Here is a 19,466-nt window from a genome sequence, read left to right as displayed (position 1 = left end):
TATCCTCTTTAAAAGCCTTTGTCAGCTAAATTTATGGAGATTTGTACTGTATTTCTAGGATACTTTATTAAGCTTTCTAGGTGGCAATTCAATGAACCTGTCATTAATAATTTCATTTTGCACCTAATGGTTGTGGTTAAATCTAGAAATAATGAGCTAAGCCTTATTCCCTCAGGGAAACACTTCTTAACATCTATCACTTTCACTTTCACTTGAATGTTTTTATTTTAAAAATACATACCAGTTTTATTATATTTACTTTTCTGTATGTACAGAGGCTAAAGTACTTGGTGTTTTAAACATACCTGTAATGTAAAAACATGTACATGTCCATTTCAGATTTATTTTCAAAAAGATATTCCCCATCGAATCTGAATCATAGGAATATTTAAGTCTTAAATCTTCCCAGTAAGTAGTATATTTTTACTGTAATTTTTTCCCCTGCTTTGTATCTTGATATCCTCCCGATGAACTGGTGACATCTGATATTCACTAGTCATGTTCGTTGAGGAAAAATGTTCGTTGAGGAAAAACATACACTTTCTTATTAAATCTACTTATCTGTAAAGTTTTGGTCAGGGATTTTAGCTTTTAGTATGTGGATTCTGTCTTACAGTATGTGGAAGAAATTTAACTGCAGGGATATAAACATTGTTTTGGGTGGAAAAAGCCTGCACTAGCAGATGTAGTATAAAAGTTGAAGCCAGTATCAAAATGTCTTTTTCAGAAGTGGTAAATAGATTTTTTTTTTTAAACACTGAGATCAGAGAGCCAATTGTTGGGGAGGGAACACAGTGACTGAAGTATCAACTTTGTTTTTGTGTGGCATAGAGTGTTCTTAAAGAGTAAAAGTGATTTTGTTGAAAAACAAATGGAAAATTCTTAATTTGTAACTCTTGAAACTTCCTGCCAAAAATTTTTTGAAGTGTTCCTTCATTTGTTCACATTCAGGAATATATTAATACACGTATCCCTGAAACCATTTTACATATTGAGTACCTATGTGCCATGTACCATTGGTTTTTTTTTTTTGAATTTCAACTTTTATTATAGATTAAAGTGTACACATTCGGGTTTGTTACTTGGGTAAACTGAGGCTTGGGGAATTTAATAATAACAGAATTTTTTTGAATTAAAAGATGCCTAATGGTTTAAAACATTTTCAAATGTGTCACTCACATGACCCACACGACAGTTTACTGCACTTGGCAGGAAGATACTGTTTTCAGTGTTTAATAGGTAAAGTATGAGGCTGCCTTCAGGGTTTGGTTATATTACTTATTTTCATTGCCTTATGTCTACTGTATATCTCAGCTAAACTTCATGACTAGTTTAAATTATCTCTCTAGTTGATATACTTGGGCCCTGATCTGGTTTACTTGTGCACACACCTAACATGAAGTTATTTTAGCCTTGTGACATTTAATCTTTAATGTTTCTGGAGAAAATAATTAAATACCTTTTTACAAAATAAATTATGAATACCTTTTAAGCAGCTTCTATTTGAAATAACACTTTATATAAATATAGGAATATATAACATTCTTATGTAAGAATACTTTGTATGGATATAGTCCTTTATCTTTTTGATTCCTACAGCAAGGCCATGAGAAAACCAAGGCTCACAGAAATTATGTTTAATACAGTCTTTCCATGTCATTGTGCTGCCTCCCCCAAATTTCAGCCTGTTTGAATTTGGGGGAGGGGTTGTGAGGGGAGCAAGAAAATAGTCTCAGGTTCTAACATAGGATATTTAAAACATTTTTAAAAGTTGCTTGTTTTCAGTATCTGCCAGAGAAATAATCAGAACATGTCTTCTTAGTTGATGAATTATCATGGGTGATTTTCAAGTTGGTGAAATGGTTAAGAGTAATTAAATAAATGGTTGAGAGTATTTTGGGCATTAAATGCTAACTTTTATGTGCATCAGGTAGTCAAAATAAAATCTCCATCTTAATTATGTCCTCACTGCAAAGGGTGAGGGTCTTGTTTGATATTGTCTGGCTTACAGGATTGAGATTGTTTAACCTAGAGCAAGAGGAAATTTTTTTTTTTTAAGAGATGAGATCTTGTGCTGTTGTCTAGACTGTAGTGCAGTGGCATGATTATAGTTCACTGCAGCCTCAAATTCCTGGACTCAAGGGATCCTCCTGCCTCAGTCCCCTGAATACTTGGGATTACAGGCGTGAACTACCACACCTACCTCAGCAAGAGCAAATTTTTCTTTTTTTTTTTTTGTTTGACAGGGTCTCACTCTTGCCCAGGCTGGCCTTGAACTCCTGGGCTCAAGCCATCTATCTGCCTTGACCTCCCAGAGTGTTGGGATTACAGGTATGAGCCACCATGCCTGGCCAGCAAGAGGAAGTTTAATGTTAAGTACTATGTAGAGCTGATTGTTCCCTTAATGAAAAATTTCTAAAAAATCATGATTTTGTTTTTAGCAACCCCAAAATGCTTCTGACTTCAAGAGTTCAAATAATTTTACTGTAAAGTTTAATAAAAGGCATAAGATATGCTGTGTAATTATGTAAACTGGTAAGATTAAAACAAGTAAAATACACGTAGTTTAGTTCTTAAAATCATCATATACATTTTCTTATTAACATTAATCAGTAGAATTGAGATTGAATATAGTACAGCAGTTATGAATTTAGGCTCTAGATTCAGACTGTCTAGGTTTGAATGTAAATTCTATCACTTTCTCATTGTATAACTAGGGACAACATTTTTAAGCCTTAGTTTTCTGATTGGTAAAATGAGGATAATCTTAGTGTTTGCCTCTTTTGCTAAGAATGAGGATTAAAATGATATATGTGAAACCATTTATGTCATACATACCCATTCACATGATACAGTTAATTTGGATTGTCTATGTCAGTAGATGAGATACATAAAAAAGAAAATCCAGTTGATGAGTAGTTTTGACATTATTGCATACTTAATTTGTGGATTTTCAGTGCTTCTGTTTTCTTTTTTCTATTGGAGATCCTACTGAGTAATGAATTAATTATGATATGGAAAAGTAATGATCCTCAACACATTTGTAAACTATATACTTGGATAATCGGAAAAACTAAAACTTAACTGTACTTATGCTTTAAATTAAAATAGCAACAACCAAAATACCCAGAACATACTTTTAAGGCAGGATAATAACTCATCTGACAAATTAGAGATAGGAGATCAAGATGAAGGTGGTGAAGTCAATGATGTTTTTAGTTGATTGCAGTATGATCTCCATCAAGTTAACTATTATTTTTACTAATATATGAACAGAGTGATGAGTGGGAGCTAAAGTTAGGTACTTTGTGGGGAAATCTATGCACTATTTCTAAGGAGCTGTAGGACTGAGAAAGGTATTTTACTTGTTTTGTGTTGTTTTTAAAATGAGAAAAAAGCATATTTGTATGCTGTTGGGAATGATCCAACAGAGAGGGAAAATGAGAAAGATGAGAAGTATTTGATGGTCTTGTTGAGTAGATGAGAGGAATTGGAATATAGTACACAAATAGATTATTTTTAGAAGTGAGGACAGATTATCTCTAGAAACATGCAGGATTGCAGAAAACTAACCCACAAACAGATACTGGTGGGTGAATAGCTCTGGTGGTGATAAATTGTGGAAGTTCTCTTCTGATTGCTTGTATATTCTTACTGTATTCTTAGTGAAGTAGGTCATGAGCCAAGCTTGAGGATGAAGGATTCGTGAGAGATTTGAGGAGCCAGGAAAGCATATGAAATAGATATCTGAAAGAAAAGGAGAAAGTATTAACAGTGACTAGAGACAAAAAATAGGTTTTCTACCAAGAATGAAAATGAAGATTGAAAATTAACTTCTAATAGATGACAAAGGCAATGGAATAATACCTTTAAAGTACTAAGGGAAATAATTTAAGGGTAAGAGTGAAAAACAAAGATATTTGGGGACCTGCAGAGGCTGAGGATGTAATACTTATAGATTTTTGTTCGTTTGTTTTTGTTTTTGAGATGGAGTCTCACTCACTCTGTCACCTGGACTAGAGTGCAGTGGCACAATCTCTGCTCAGTGCAACCTCTACCTCCCAGGTTCAAGTGGTTCTCTTGCCTCAGCCTCCTGAGTAGCTGGGATTACAGGCATCACCACCACACCTGGCTAATTTTTGTATTTTCAGTAGAGACGGGGTTTCACCATATTGGCCAGGCTGGTCTGGAACTCCTGACCTCCAGTGATCCACCTGCCTTGGCCTCCCAAAGTGCTGGGATTATAGGTGTGAGCCACTGGCCAATACTCATGGATTTTTGTCGGAAATGCTACAGAAGCATATACTTCACTAAAAGGAAATTGAACCCAGATGGAAAGTGTGAGATATAAGAATCAAAATGAGCAAAGAAATGGGTATTTTGGTATGTCTAAATACATATTATAAAAAGTAAATACTAAATTTATATATGTAAATATATTTACTAGGATATTGGATAACTTGGGATATCTGTTTTAATATAAACAAATTGCTTATTTTTTCTTTCCCTTTGTGATGAGAGGGAAAACAAAGTTCTGCCGACTGTTTTTAAAGAGCTCAGATTTTTTAAGCTGGCTTTGTGATCACTGTTTAAGAACTTTAGATGTAGTGTGACCTTAATCTACACTATGTAAAATTAGATGGTATCATAGATATTTGACATTGCCTTCCAAGTACACTAAAGATTACTAGTCTAAATTCTTTATGAATCAGATACCTAAGCCATTCCTAGGTTCTGAGGTGTCTACTCAGAGGTTAGGGAAGAGAACTACTTCTGTGCATTAGAAGACTTATGTTTGGGTCTTTCCTCAGAAGGAGGCAGTAGAGTGCATAAACATCAAATTTGTGCTTAAATACATTTTATTTTTATTTTAATCTGCTTCAGTGTTTGTGGCAGCCTTACTTAGATCAAATAAAACCTAGCATATGAGCTGTGTACTCCTGCCATTCAAATTCCTTTTATGGAAAAGAAAAATAGTCTTCTTATTCATTTCCCTAATCGGGAAGGATGAAGCTAATAGTTATTGGACAAAAGCTGAAAAAATATTCTCATGTCCACGTAAAGGTTTAGACATCTTTTAAAACCAGTGCCTGCCAATGTGAGGTTTTTAATGTATTTTACATTTCCAAAATTAAAAAGTAATCTCCAAGATTGTCTGAACTACTTGTTAGATAGAAAATATATTTTTGTGAGCTTCTGAAGCCTCTGCGCTTAAGTAGTCATTCAGTCTTCACTATTACATTGTAAGTCATTACTAAGCCTTTTGTTCTGAGCCATACTGAAGATGTTATTTATATAGAAACATACTTACAGATGTTTTCAGTATCATTTAGTACATTAATTAGTATTCATGATGTTAAAAAGAGACTAAAGTTTATTTCTGATAGCTTCTCTCTTAATATGATATGTTATATAAATTTAGAAACGGTAATTTATCTTTAGTTTATTCAGAGACTCTTTTATTTGTTTGTTTGTCTTGAGATGAAGTCTTGCTCTTTCTCCCAGGCTGGAACATAGTAGCGCAATCTTAGCTCACTGCAACCTCTGCCTGGCAGATTCAAGCAATTCTTCTACGTCATTCTCCTGAGTAACTGGGACTACAGGCACACACCACCATGCCTGGCTAATTTTTGTATTTTTAGTAGAGACAGGGTTTCACCATATTGGCTAGGCTGGTCTTGAACTCCTGACCTCATGATCTGCCCGCCTCGGTCTCCCAAAGTGCTGGGATTATAGGCGTGAGCCACTGCCCCGGCCTCATATTTTAACTAATAATTTCTAGTCATTTGATTATATTTTTGGAATATTTTTACTTTCAAAAACTGTATTTGTTACCAGAAAGACATAAAAACTACTCATGCTGCAAATATGCATGCTGGTAAATACAAATCAGATCATTTATTTCGGGACTGATTTTATTGACTTTTTAGGTGAGGATTCTATTATTAATAGATCTTAAATAAGAAAGAAGTAACTATCATAAACCGATTTAAGAACAAGTTGGAGCATAAAAACACTAAAAATAACATGGATTATGATGTATTAAGTGTTCTCCAGTTAAAATATTATTTTATAAACAGTTAAATAATTTAAGAAATATTTCTTCCCTTAAATGTTAGTTCTACATCAGACTAGTCTCAGATGCATATTAATAATGCTCAGAATGGAAAACATACACCTGTGGTAAAAGAATATATCATGGTAAATATGTTTACACAGCTGTGTGGTAATGTTAGTTATTACAGAGTACATTTGCAGAATCATGTAATGAGCCTCATTTTCAAACAACCATTAACTTTGGCTTAGAAATGGCTAATTAAAGAATAACTTCATTTTTCAAATGCAGACTGTACAAACAATATATAGCATCACTGTAGCTGTCTTCTTAACTGAACATATAAATTTGATTGTAAGTATATGTTGGCTAATTTCGAGGAAATTCAAACTTCTTATAAGACTATTTCTTATTTATAATTTATACTTTCATTGCATATAATGCCTACTCTTTTAGTACCAGACTGAGTTTCCATTAAACTTTATTGCACTTACATGGAGTCTTCTGTCAAGCTTCAATAAAATTATAAGATTGACTTAATTGGGTCTATCTGAAAGCTTCCTTTATCATTAATAAACTTTATTTATTCCATGGGGTTATTAGTCTTGGACAACTTGTATGACTTCATTCAAACTTGTTCTAGAATATGAATAAATATTATTTAAAAATTAAGCATGAGTAAAAGCAAATTTTAAAATATTGTCATAGGACTTTGAGGATTTACTCAAGAGTGCATAAAATGTTACCGTGAACTATGTATTGCTGTAGTGCTATCTGTAAAAATATGCTGTCTAAAAAGTTTAACAAGCAGTGGGTGGTTTCATCCATTCGTCTCACTTTGGAGCACCTGCTAGGTAAACTCCAGAAACATCAAGAAGGAAGGCTTGTTTCCTGCCCTCAAGTATTTTAGTTTCCTTCTACCGAGCGTCAACGTTTACTACCAGCAGTTACTTTTTTTTAAAACCTACCGCTTGAGAGGAAGATCCTGCAAGTGTATTCAACATATAAATAGTGGCATCTTTATTAGACCCGTAGCTCTTTTTAGAGCTCTCTAAAATGGATATTAAGTTACAAGAAGACCAGGAAAGAAAATATAACAGATTCGTGGCATATTTATTTCCACTCCTGGAAAAAACAGTTTGATGTGCTTTGGGGGTACTTTTTTCTTGTTTGAACAATTTAACTTCTAAGGTGGATACAAAGTTGTCAGAGGCGTTTGAACCAGAGCAACTCCATCTTAAATAGGGACTGGGTAAAATAAGGCTGGGATCTGCTGGGCTGCATTCCCAGGAGGTTGAGGCATTCTTGGTCACAGGATAAGACAGGAGGTCGGCACAAGATACTGGTCATAAAGACCTTGCTGATAAAACAGTTGCAGGCCGGGCGCGGTGGCCCAAGCCTGTAATCCCAGCACTTTGGGAGGCCGAGACGGGCGGATCACGAGGTCAGGAGATCGAGACCATCCCGGCTAACACGGTGAAACCCCGTCTCTACTAAAAAATACAAAAAACTAGCCGGGCGCGGTGGCGGGCGCCTGTAGTCCCAACTACTGGGGAGGCTGAGGCAGGAGAATGGCGTGAACCCGGGAGGCGGAGCTTGCAGTGAGCTGAGATCCGGCCACTGCACTCCAGCCTGGGTGGCAGAGCGAGACTCCGTCTCAAAAAAAAAAAAAAAAAAAAAAAAAAAAAAAACAAAAACAGTTGCAATAAAGAAGCCGGCCAAAACCTGCCAAAACCAAGACGGTGATGAGAGTGACCTCTGGTCGTCCTCACTGTACACTCCCACCAGCGCCATGACAGTTTACAAATGCCATGGCAACATCAGGAAGTTACCCTATATGGTCTAAAAAGGGGATGCATGAATAATCCACCCCTTGTTTCTCATATAATCAAGAAATAACCATAAAAATGAGCAACCAGTAGCCCTCTGGGCTCCTCTGCCTATGAGAGAAGCCATTCTTTTATTCCTTAATAAACTTGGTTTCTTGATAAACTTGCTTTCACTTTGCTTTGTGGATTTGCCTCTTAATTCTTGCTCAGACCCAAGAACCCTCCCTTAGGGTCTGGATCAGTACCCCGTTGAGTAACAAAGTCATGAGGTGTTTGGAGTTGATTTAAGGTTAGTCATGGAAGATTTTGACCTTGGTCTTTTTTCACACCACTTAGCATGGTGACTAACACAAAGCAAGTACTTCATAAATATTTATTGAATGAATGAATGAGTAAATAAATAAGGATTGATAAAATAGTGGCCATTGATTTGCAGAAAAGGAGAGCCTTCTAGCAGAGGGAGAACTGAGGCAGGATTGTTGTGGAGGCAAGAATTGTGAACCGGTTTGCTATGTTGGTCAAGAGATGAGCTCAGGATAAATGAGGATTCTAATAATCAGAAGGACTTCCATGTTAAACTCAATTCACTTTAGTATGAGAGCCCTGGGTCATGAATGTCTAGTCAAGTAAAATTAGTTTTATTAACTCTACAGGAGTAAAACGGGGAAGAAACTAGAGCAGAGATTCTCCAAGTGTGGTCCCACACCCAGCAGCTTTAGCATTATCTGGGAGCTTGTTAGAAATGCAAATTCTAGGGCCAACCCAGAACTACTAAATGGGAATTTCCCGGTGAGGAGCGAGGAGGAGGGAGACTCAGCAACCTGTGTTTTAGTGGGCCCTTCAAGGGATTCTGATATCCTTAGGCTAACATTTGAGAACCACTGGGCTGGAGGAGGAAAATCAGGTACCAGGTAAAAGCAGTGAGATTAGAGATTATAGAAGAGATCATTACTAAGATTATTTCCAACTGTAAATTGAATGATTTAAAGAGTTGATTATGGCTGGGTGCAGTGGCTCATGCCTGTAATCCCAGCACTTTGGGAGGCCGAGGTGGGTGGATCACGAGGTCAGGAGTTTGAGACCAGCCTGACCAACATGGTGAAACCCCGTCTCTACTAAATATACAAAAATCAGCCAGGTGTGGTGGCACAAGCCTATAATCCCAGCTACCCAGGAGGCTGAGGCAGGAGAATTGCTTGAACCCTGGAGGCGGAGGTTGCAGTGAGCTGAAATTGTGCCATTGCACTCCAGCCTGGGCAACAGAGCAAGATTCCGTCTCAAAATAAATAAAGAAATACATAGAATAAAATAAAGATTTGATTATTTAGTGTGGCTGTGCAGGGATGATTAATCATTGGATGTACAGAGTTTTTTTTTAAAAAAAATAGAGATGTTTGCACTTTGGTGGAGAACCATTAGGCTTTCAGCTTCATGGGTGGAAGAACTCATTTTTACCAGTTACCCAAAAGTAACTGGAAAGTACAATGTCAATTTATTGTGTATAGTAGATTTAAAAAACTGGCTCAAATCAGAACAGTACACTTTCATTTGGTATGTTGATTATCTTAGAAGATAAAGTTATCAATCAAAGAGGTTGTGTGCCGAAGGATCACTTGAACACAAGAGTTTGAAGTTACAATGAGCTATGATCATGCCACTGCACTCTAGCCTGGGTGACAGAATGAGACCCTGTCTGTAAAAAAATTTTTAAAAAAAGGTTGTGTGAGGAACAGATAATTAAATCAGAGGCAGTTGGATCTTTTTTTTTTGAGATGGAGTCTTGCCCTGTCGCCCAAGCTGGAGTGCAGTGGCGCGATCTCGGCTCACTGCAACCTCTGCCTCCCAAATTCTCCTGCCTCGGCCTCCCGAGTATCTGGGATTACAGATGCCTGCCACCATGCCCAGCTAATTTTTGTATTTTTAGTAGAGATGGGATTTCACCATGTTGGCCAGGCTGGTCTTGAATTCCTGACCTCTTGATCTGCCCACCTTGGCCTCCCAAAGTGCTGGGATTACAGGCGTGAGCCACTGTGCTTGGCCTGGATGTTCTTAAACAATATTTTAATTGAAATCAATAACCTAGTGAGTTTATTTTCTTCATAGCATAAATATGTCAGTGTAAAATAAGTAGAAGCCTTTTCCAGATGCAAAGACAATATTTTTCTAATCACTACAGAAGATACCCTGATTAATTTTTAGTTTTTGACTCTTTGCTTTAAAAAAAACCAAGAATTCATGGAGATTATTATTTTTCTCTTTGTGATGTTGATATACTACACTTTGTAAATTTATTGTATCGTGGTGCTGTTTGGGATACGCCTCATTCTTCCTTAGAATACGCACAAAAGACTTGGGATGGGTTACTTCTGAGGATGATGTGGGCTGCATGGGTCAAAACCATTCAAGTTGATTCATGTTCATTTCAGTTTTTGATTCAAGATAAACATCTTTTAGAATTCTATAATTGTATTGAATTATATCCTGAATCATATTAAATTATATTGTATATATAGATACACATTTATATCTATAAATGTATTGAATTCTATAATTCAATAATGTATGTAGAGAACAGAGGAAGTCAGAAAGAGATGTGTCAACACTGTGTATGATTTATACCTATCAGCTCCCTGGTTTTCTTAAAATTGTAACTGAAGCTCATTATGAATAACCCAGGATTATTACATTCATTTGGATAAGATGGACAGTATGGTTGTTATAAATCAAAGCAAGTAAAACCTATATGCCACTAGGATTGTTTATGAATGTGTTATTTCTCTTGTTATTCAGGATCCCATTGACTTGTTTGCATATATGCACATTTACTTGAACTTATGTAAAAATTATCAGCATTTATCAACTCTTCTATAGTCAGCACCATGCTGAGCACCCCAGTGTCAAGGAGGAACAGAGGAGAGTTCCAGTCAGGTGGCTCCATGAAGGTCTTGTTTCAGCACCATATCCCACATGGCAACAAAAGGATATACAAGATAAAACTAAAACGACATACCTAGTCTCAAAATCAAGACAAACATCTCTAAGGACCAGGAGGTGACCAGAAATAGAAAGTGATAAGTAGCCCTGGAACTCTGAGACTGCCAAGCTCCTGGCCAGAAGCAGAAAGTTGCTTAACTACCCCTCAGCCGGTTCTCAGGAGATGGGGGAGCTCTTGCCTGAAGGAAGGGATGGAAGCCAGGAGAATCCTTCCCCCTGCCTGTTTTCCATCATTGACACTAAAATGTTAGCTGCCAACTCTGCCTGGGGCTGTGGTCTTACTGTAAGCTGTGAACTAAGAGGCAAAAGTAGGATAAAAACACAGTTTAGTGACCAGAAACTGAAAAAGTGGTCTGCTGATTCTGTAATATCCCTAAGGCCATCCTTCTAAACTATTATTCAAGGATGAGGCTGGGCGCAGTGGCTCACGCCTGTAATACCAACATATTGGGAGACCAAGGTGGGAGGATTGCTTGAGCTCAGGAGTTCAAGACCAGCCTGAGCAACATGACAAAACCCCGTCTCTATAAAAAAATACAAAAATTAGCAGATATGGTGGTATGGACCTGTAGTCCCAGCTACTCAGGAGGCTGAGGTGGGAGAATCACCTGAGCTGGAGAAGTCGAGGCTACAGTGAGCCATGATCGCACTATGGCACTCCAGCCTGGGGGTCAGAGTAAGACCCTGTTTCCAAAAAACAAACAAAAAGGGATGAGGACAAAATTATGACATTTAAAAATATGTAGCATAAGAGTATAAGAGTATTTACCATTTACATAACCTTTCTAAAAGAAATACTAAATGGTGTACTCGGTAGGAAAAAATGTCCCAGAGGGAAGGTGTGGTGAGCTTAGAAAATAATAGTGAAATTGATTGAGATGTTAGAAGTGTAAGTAGTCATTTCTTGTATTTGAAAATGTGTGAACACGATTTGTTCAATTATAGCATTAATTAAACTACAAAAAATAAGCTCTTAAGATAATGCAAATGTCTAATATGTCCAATAGGACCTTGTTGTTAGGTAAGCAAAAGAGAGAATGACTTCTGAGTCAAAGCAGTCTAAACAGAGAAAAGGAAATTTAGGTATACCTTGAAGAAATATGTAGGATTTACCTTTGTCAATCTCATTGGAGACTGTGCAGTGAATAGGAGCAATGTGACCAAATCGCATTTAGGTAGTGATGTTTATGACTCATTTTGAGGGTAGTTTGGCCAGGGTTTATGGAAGAGAGTGATTGGGGAGGTTATTTTGAACCTTTTGGAGTAGGCACTGGGGTATCTGTATTGAGATCAATGAGATGGTATCCTTTTTAGCTGACTTTTTTCCTAGGCAAGCCCTAGTAATTTGTCTTCTGTAAATGAGCAACATATGTATCTTTAGGAAATTCATAGTAATTGTCTTCAGGGCTTTCTTTTTTTGGTAAAATGCCATATTCTCAAGTTGTGTTTTCTTTTTTTTTTTTTTCCTGATGATTAGCTTAGATAATTTGAAAGGCTGTACCTCTTTGTGTTATATCAGCTTTGGTTAAAAGCTGTTTTTCGCTTTGTTCCTTGGTTAATCCTTAGACTGAATGAAGGCCAATTAGATATAAAGTAAGTGATATCATAGCATCAGAGAGAATCTTCTGTGAACCAGAGCCTGTTGCTGCTTCCAATTTGTATTGTCTAGAGAACAAAGGGTATCTTTGCACCAAAGAGACTGGGAGAAGTTGGGATTTACCTTGCTTCAAGTATAAAACTGTAGAGCAAGGGTTAAGGAACTCTTAAAGGAGGGTGCCTTCTAGTACCCTTCTTTTCCCTCTTTTACAGATGGAAGAGATTTTTTTTTTTAACTTTTTTTTTCTTTTTGAATCAGAGGTTTTTTTTGCTCTTTTGTCCAGGCTGGATTGCAGTGGTGCAGTCATAGCTCATTGCAGCCTCAAACTCTCAGGAATTTCCTGGGATTGCTCAAACAATCCTCCTGCCTCAGCCTCCCAAATAGCTGAGCCTACAAGTGCATGCCACTACATCCAGGTAATTTTTTGTTTGTCTGTGTACTTTTTTGTGGAGACAGGGTCTTGCTATGTTGCCAAGGCTGATTTCCAACTCGTGGCCCCAAGTGATCCTCCCGCCTCAGCCTCCCAGAGCACTAGAATTATTGGCATGAGCCACTGTCCCTGGCCCATTTGTTTTCATATCAGACTGGTATTGTGCCAATATAGTAACCAGGTTTGAGGGAGGCACATCTCACACACCAGCATGAAAACCAAATCATCTTGCTTATGAACTACGAGTGGACTAGGAAGAGATTATTTTAATGAAGGAGTGAGATGGTGGGTGCCAACTTAAAGAATAGCAAGGAATTAAATAGGTGGTTGCAGCAGCCAGCACTCATGTGATCTTTGACCATGGGCTGGATGAAACTGACTCTTGTCTCTGGAATTCCCAGAAGTATCTTATTTTTCATAAGCTCTTACTAATGTGCTTTTACCAAGTTGCTATGTGTCCAGAATTGTAATGAATCTTTTGAGGTAAAAAGAAAAAAAATAAGTTGGAACTTGAAGAATAATGTTTGCAAGAGGGCTTAATCATATCTTCATATCTCTGCAAGTCATCTGTAGGTTTGCATAGAGTAGCAATTTGTACCATTTATGTATTTTTCTCTCAATAAATTGTTTTAGAAGCCAGATTACTTTGCAGCATAAAGCACCTACTTTTTCTTCTGACTTCCCTGTTTCCAGTGTTGTATTTTGTCCTCTCCCCTCAGTTTCCTCCTTTTCCCTCAGATTGCCTTAGCTTCTGCTTTGCTTATGTTCTTCCCACTATTTGAAGTGTATGTCATACATTTATCACCTTGATACTACTTATGGCTGTTTTCCTTTTCCCACATTTGCTTTACAGTCTGCCTTCTGTTACTTCCTTTCTTCATTCTCTCCTCCTCTATTTCTGTTTGCCTTGGTTTCCTCATTTGTTGAAATCTTTTTCTTAAAGGGGTTTCTTAAAGGTTAATTATCGTGGCTTGACTTATGGATTAATCAAAGTGTTTCTTTTTAACTTTAGTTTATTGTCAGGCCTTATTAGCCAGCAGAAGAATAAAGCCAGTCATAGTATATTCTTAAGTTTGAGTAAACTTTTGTTGAACTTATTTGGTTATTTGAGGTTTCACTAAAGAATGTGAGCTAGAAAAATGACAGAGTGATAGGGGTGTGCTTTCATGTCTGAATATTGACCTGTGATGTAGTGGGAACAAGAATGAAGCATAGTTGCCATATGCAGTGATATGATCTTGGAATATGAGACAATTTGCACTCTCAACCTGCATGACTAGATATTTACAGCAGGAATGCTAAAATGAAAACAAAAACAAGAAATTTGTACTGGAAAAAACTTCTAATTAGACTTTAAAGTTTTGGAATATAGTAAAAAAAATAGTGACTGGAACTTAGTAAATTAGAAAGGTTTGTTTTGATGTGAGAAGTATGGCCAGTACCCCACCTTCTTGGTACTTGGTAGTTGCTTGTATTCTCTTTAAAGATGTACCTATACAATAGTTAGAAGTGAAATATAATATTAAGACCAAATTATTTTATAGAATATTAACAAATTAAGCAAATAAATTAGGTTTTATTTTTATAGATAAAACCGTTCACTTTTATATATCAAAATGCTAGCTTGCACGTATCAATATAGAGATATTACTGTTAAATGATCTAGAATATGAACTTCCAAGTTAGTTTATTTGCAAAAGAAGTTGAATCATAAAATATCTAAATTACTTGAATTATATTTCCCTTGGAATCATTCTTCTATTTGCTTAGCAATAAGATATTATCTGTGATGGGCTTCCTTTTTCTCTTTACTCTCTGCTTTTACTCCTTAACTTTTTGTCTTTAAAAAAAGTTGCAAAGTATTAGCACTAAACATTCAGTAAAGGAGTAGATAAGGCTGGGCACGGTGTCCCACACCTGTAATACCAGCACTTTGGGAGGCCAAGATGGGAGGATCTCTTGAGACTAGGAGTTTGAAATAAGCCTCAGTAACATAACAAGACTACATCTCTACAAAAAAAGAAAAAAAAAAGGAGTAAATAGGAATCTCTAAGTATTATTTATCTTTGAAATAACTTTTATAAAATTTGAGATTCAAACTCCTTGTTTGATACACTCTAAATCCAAGTGGGGGTAACTTGTTTTATTTCCAAATTTGTACTTAAGTGTGGGAATAGTTCATCTTTTTCAAATACATTCTAAATAAAAAAAAATGGGTAGGGTCTGCTTATATAACTCATACTGTTTTATATATATATATATATATGTGTGTGTGTGTGTGTGTGTGTGTGTGTGTGTATGTGTATATATATCGGGGTTTTTTTGTTTTTTGTTTGTTTGTTTGTTTTTACCCAAGCTTACATAGGTTTTCTCTAATGCTAGGTGATCCGAAGGAAATCATTAAAATCTTTGGGTTGTTTGAAATTCCTTGCTTCTGTATTTGAAGTTAGTCTGGATCAAAGGGACCAGGATTTAAGTTTTTAAAGGAAACTTTTTAAAAATAAAAACTATTTTAGGGAGACTTATGTAAATACTCAGTTGAACTTTTCAAATATAGTACTTAAATCCAGAAATAAATGTGTATTACTATATACAAATTTAATTGCCTTCCAAAATATATTACTCCAAAGGGATATTCATTTTATGCTTTGAAGTTGGGTTCAGAAAATTTTTTTTCGTGTGACCTGGTGATGTCTGTACATTGTTATTAATTTGGATTTTAAGTTTTCTTTGGAACAGTTCAAGGAGCTTTGTCTTTAGAAACAAGATGATATGTTACCAGGACCTGACCTCCTTTTTCATTCTCACCTCCCTCTTTCTTTCACTCATCCTCTTGAAAAGGTTATAGTCATTTATCACTGTGAGAATAGGCATTGCAAATACTATTATGAATATGAGACCATTATCCTTCCTTCCCTCCTCCCATCCCCAGAGATATGGTGAGAGATCTTGTAAAACTTAGTTTTCGGCAATGTCAAAAGGTGTGAATAAGTTAACATCATAGGCCAGGTACGGTGGCTCACACCTATAATCCCAGCAATTTGAGACGCCAAGGCAGGAGGATCTCTTGAGCCCAAGAAGTTTGAGACCAGCCTGGGCACCACAGCATGACCTCATCTCTACTAAAAATTAAAATTAAAATAATTAGCCGGGGATGGTGGCCTGCACCTGTAGTCCCAGGTATTCAGAAAGCTGAGGCGGGAGAATTGGTTGAGCCCAGGAGTTTGAGGCTGCAGTGAGCCATGATTGTACCACTGCAGTCCAGCTTGGGTGACACAGCAAGACTCTGTCATTCATTCATTCATTAAAAAGGAAGGAAGGAAAGGGAAAAAAAGATCATAATAACAATGACTGAGCATTTTTCGTATGCTCCTGGCTTTCTAAAATCTGAGTTCAGCTGTGGTTGTCCTGGACACTGTCTCTGAGTAGCTGTTGTCAGTGTATCAGTATCAACAGTAACCATCATTGCAAGTACAATCAGAGATTGGGAAAAGCAATTGTTTCCAAAAGTTATGCTTCTTTGATCTAAATCAATGGTACATTTTAGCTTTATGCAAGATTAGGGATTATTTTAGAGATTTATGACAATTCCATTTTTTCCTGCATAGGGGATCTGAGCTTGATCCTTGATGCTGGATTTGACTAACTCCCTGTAAAGCCAGAAGGGTGTAGGTGTGTATTACCAAGGCCTTACACTTGGCAAAGGAAGGAATGAATACTGCATTGCCTAATATCCCATAGGGATGGGAAGGAGGAGTGCATAACATTCCTTCAGTGTAATTGAGGGCTGTGTTGACTGTGTGAGTAAGACAATGTGACTTGAAGATGTTAAGTAGAGTCCATACTTAGATCATTAGAATTCTTGGTCATTGACCAAGATATCCAGGAAAGCAAATAGTGTTGGGTGATTAACCAGGGCAGATGCCTTAATTTAGGAATGCAACAAAGAACTTACTAGTTTTCATTTCTCCAGCTCCTCAACTTTTTCTTTCATCTTTCATTCTTTTGTAGTATAAGGCATTGTCGGTGACAGATCTTTGCAAGGTCTAACACTGAATATTACTAACAGCATGGTCATAAATGTCTCTTCTGTTTCTCTTTAAGGCACAGGTTATCTTGTTGCTAACATAACTCAGAACTCTGATACCATGACCTGCTACTAAATAAAATACTTCCCTGCTATCAATGATTGTGTATGCTTACTTTTTGTTGTTGTTGATGCTTTGTAACCCAACTATTAGAATGCCCATCTCCTTTGGTGTTTCTTTGCAAATTCAGTGCCTGAACCAACACTTATAACCTATTTGTCATGGCAATTTTCATTATAAAATTAGGTAGTGAGTTGTTGTATAAAAATAGAAATGTTAGAATTCACTTTAAATATTTACCCCCTTCATTTTTTGTCAAAAGTATAATGATCCTGGGTTGAGTACCTGGAACAGGTTAACCTGTGGATTTTTCTTCTCTAAAATATTTGAGGTTAAAGGTGCCTCTGATGACTGCTATGGGTTTTATCTAGCCCCAGTTACAGCATTCTGAGTCTTTTGGTTGTGCCCCAACATAGTAGCATACTTTATGGCACATATCTGGTCGCTTGATATGGGCATTGGGACAGCTGCCTTCTTGTGTTCACACTTCACAACATGAACTGGAGCATTTACTGATCCACACCCAGGAGGCTCATTCTGGCTAACAGCCCACGAAAGTCTACCATTTAGGGATGGTAATGGTCAGCTAGGACTTGCCTAGGCTTTCAGCATTGGAGTTTGCAATAAATGTGCGAAAGATGCCTTGGTCTTGAAGAGCCTGACTGTGGAGCATGCCGATCAGTTGTAATGAGTTTTGTTTCAGTGTTTTTGAAATGGCATTTGCTGAGCTTAGTGACATGCTGCCCTTCAATATGTTAGGATACCCTTTTGCCTTCTATGACTTAATTGTAGTTTCTAATGTATGTCATTTATAAATATATTCTTTCAGCCAGGCCTAAGTTTTGAGCATAACAACACATCTGTATTGATATATTTTCAAGGGTTTTTTAAGAGGCCTAAGTAAAATATTCTAGCATATTTCTCATACTCTTAAATTCTGATATAAATAAATATCCTTACTCCTGCCCATCTGTCATTACCTTATTTCTTATCTTTTCACAACCGTCTTGCAGAATTTTATTGTTGCAGGCTGAAAGAGTGAGGGTCGTGATCAACTCAGTATACCACTGGAGGCTATATGAGTAAACAGCAAACCGTTCTCATAAATGCAGAATATTGGCAAACTGACAAAACTGCGTCTGCCGCCCAGAAGGAATGCTGAGGGCAGCCATGCCCCAAGTGCAGTGTTTCTTGTGATTAGGCACATTTGAAGCCTGTTAGCAATAATGTGAACCTGTGATCAATCAAGTAGCTGACTAATTGTTATCTGCTCCTCCCTGTTCTTTCTACCCAGTAAATATGAAGGGCTGTAGAAGCTCAGGGCTGCTGCGTTTGCTCGCTAGAAGCAAGGAGCCCTCTTCTTCCCCAGACCTCTTATTTAAAACAGTTTCTTTAAAGTTTTCATTTCTGCATTCATCCCCCTTCGTTCAGTCCTGTGGTAACCGTCGTAATTGTGGCAAACTGTGGCAAGTGGCACCCAAATAGGGGCGAACAGGGACAGAGAGAGACTAGCAGAGACTTGCAGGGACAGAGAGGGACAGACAGGGACAGATAGGGTCCTATAGGGACTTGAACGAGGAAGGCCTGCTGGAACAGAGAAAGTAAGACTGACCAGACAGATGAGAAACCCCATTACGAGTCTGCCGACAGCAATATAAGGTCAGTGCCCTAAAGAGGTACAGAGAACGGGAAGTTTTTGAATCAGGGTAACATGAGAAAGAATTTGACTATTTCTTTTCGCTTTTCTGTTTGGAATTTGGTTCATACTGTCCTTTTGTCATTATTTCAAAATTTGAGAGAATTTTTTGCCCCACCCACAGCACCTATCGAGGGTGGTGAACAGAAGAGGGAGGATGAAAATTGCCTTATACCATCTTCTTTTGTGGCTACAGGAAGGCTGACTTTAACTTTGGCTTTTGAGAATGCAAATCTGGATTGTAAATGTACACTGGCACCTGTGAGATGTACAAAAAACTTGGGAGGTTTTCTCAGAGCTTGTCAAGATACGGGAACTGAGCTTCATTGCTCTACAATACTGGTTGAAGCAATGGCCAATTTGGTAGTTGATCTAAGGGGACTAAAGTGGGAAAATGTTGTAAGTGTAGAAAAATTGGACATTTCAAAAAAGAATGCTGTCAGACCTCTGGGCAGAAGGGATCTTATACACAGTTCCCCTCTCAACAGAAAAAATGCCAGGACTTTGCCCTCATTGCAATAAGGGAAATCATTGTGCTAATCAATGCCATTCAAATTGTCATCAAAACGGCACCCCTCTGTCGGGAAATTAGAAGGGGGCCTGGACCCGGGCACCTCAAACAATGAGGACATTCCCTGTCCAGGCCACAATTCCGTTTCAGGGGTGGGCCTCCAGAGGCACATTGATTCCCTCTCCCCAGGAACACCTGGACGCGCA

General features: G+C 37.4%; 1 protein-coding gene and 1 non-coding gene across 7 annotated transcripts in view; one reads left to right on the top strand and one right to left on the bottom strand.

Annotated features, from left to right (window-relative positions):
- Window positions 1-19,466, top strand: part of DISP1 (dispatched RND transporter family member 1) — a 198,829-nt gene that overhangs the window by 92,645 nt on the left and 86,718 nt on the right. The gene's annotated exons all lie outside the window — the stretch shown is intronic.
- Window positions 13,053-13,156, bottom strand: LOC126945615 (small nucleolar RNA U13). The gene has a single exon (XR_007722503.1). It is a non-coding gene; the product is annotated as a small nucleolar RNA U13 (small nucleolar RNA).

The sequence above is a fragment of the Macaca thibetana genome, chromosome 1, assembly GCF_024542745.1.
Source record: "Macaca thibetana thibetana isolate TM-01 chromosome 1, ASM2454274v1, whole genome shotgun sequence".
NCBI lineage: Eukaryota > Metazoa > Chordata > Mammalia > Primates > Cercopithecidae > Macaca > Macaca thibetana.
Note: the sequence above shows the minus strand (reverse complement) of the source record. Positions and strands in the feature narration are given on the sequence as shown.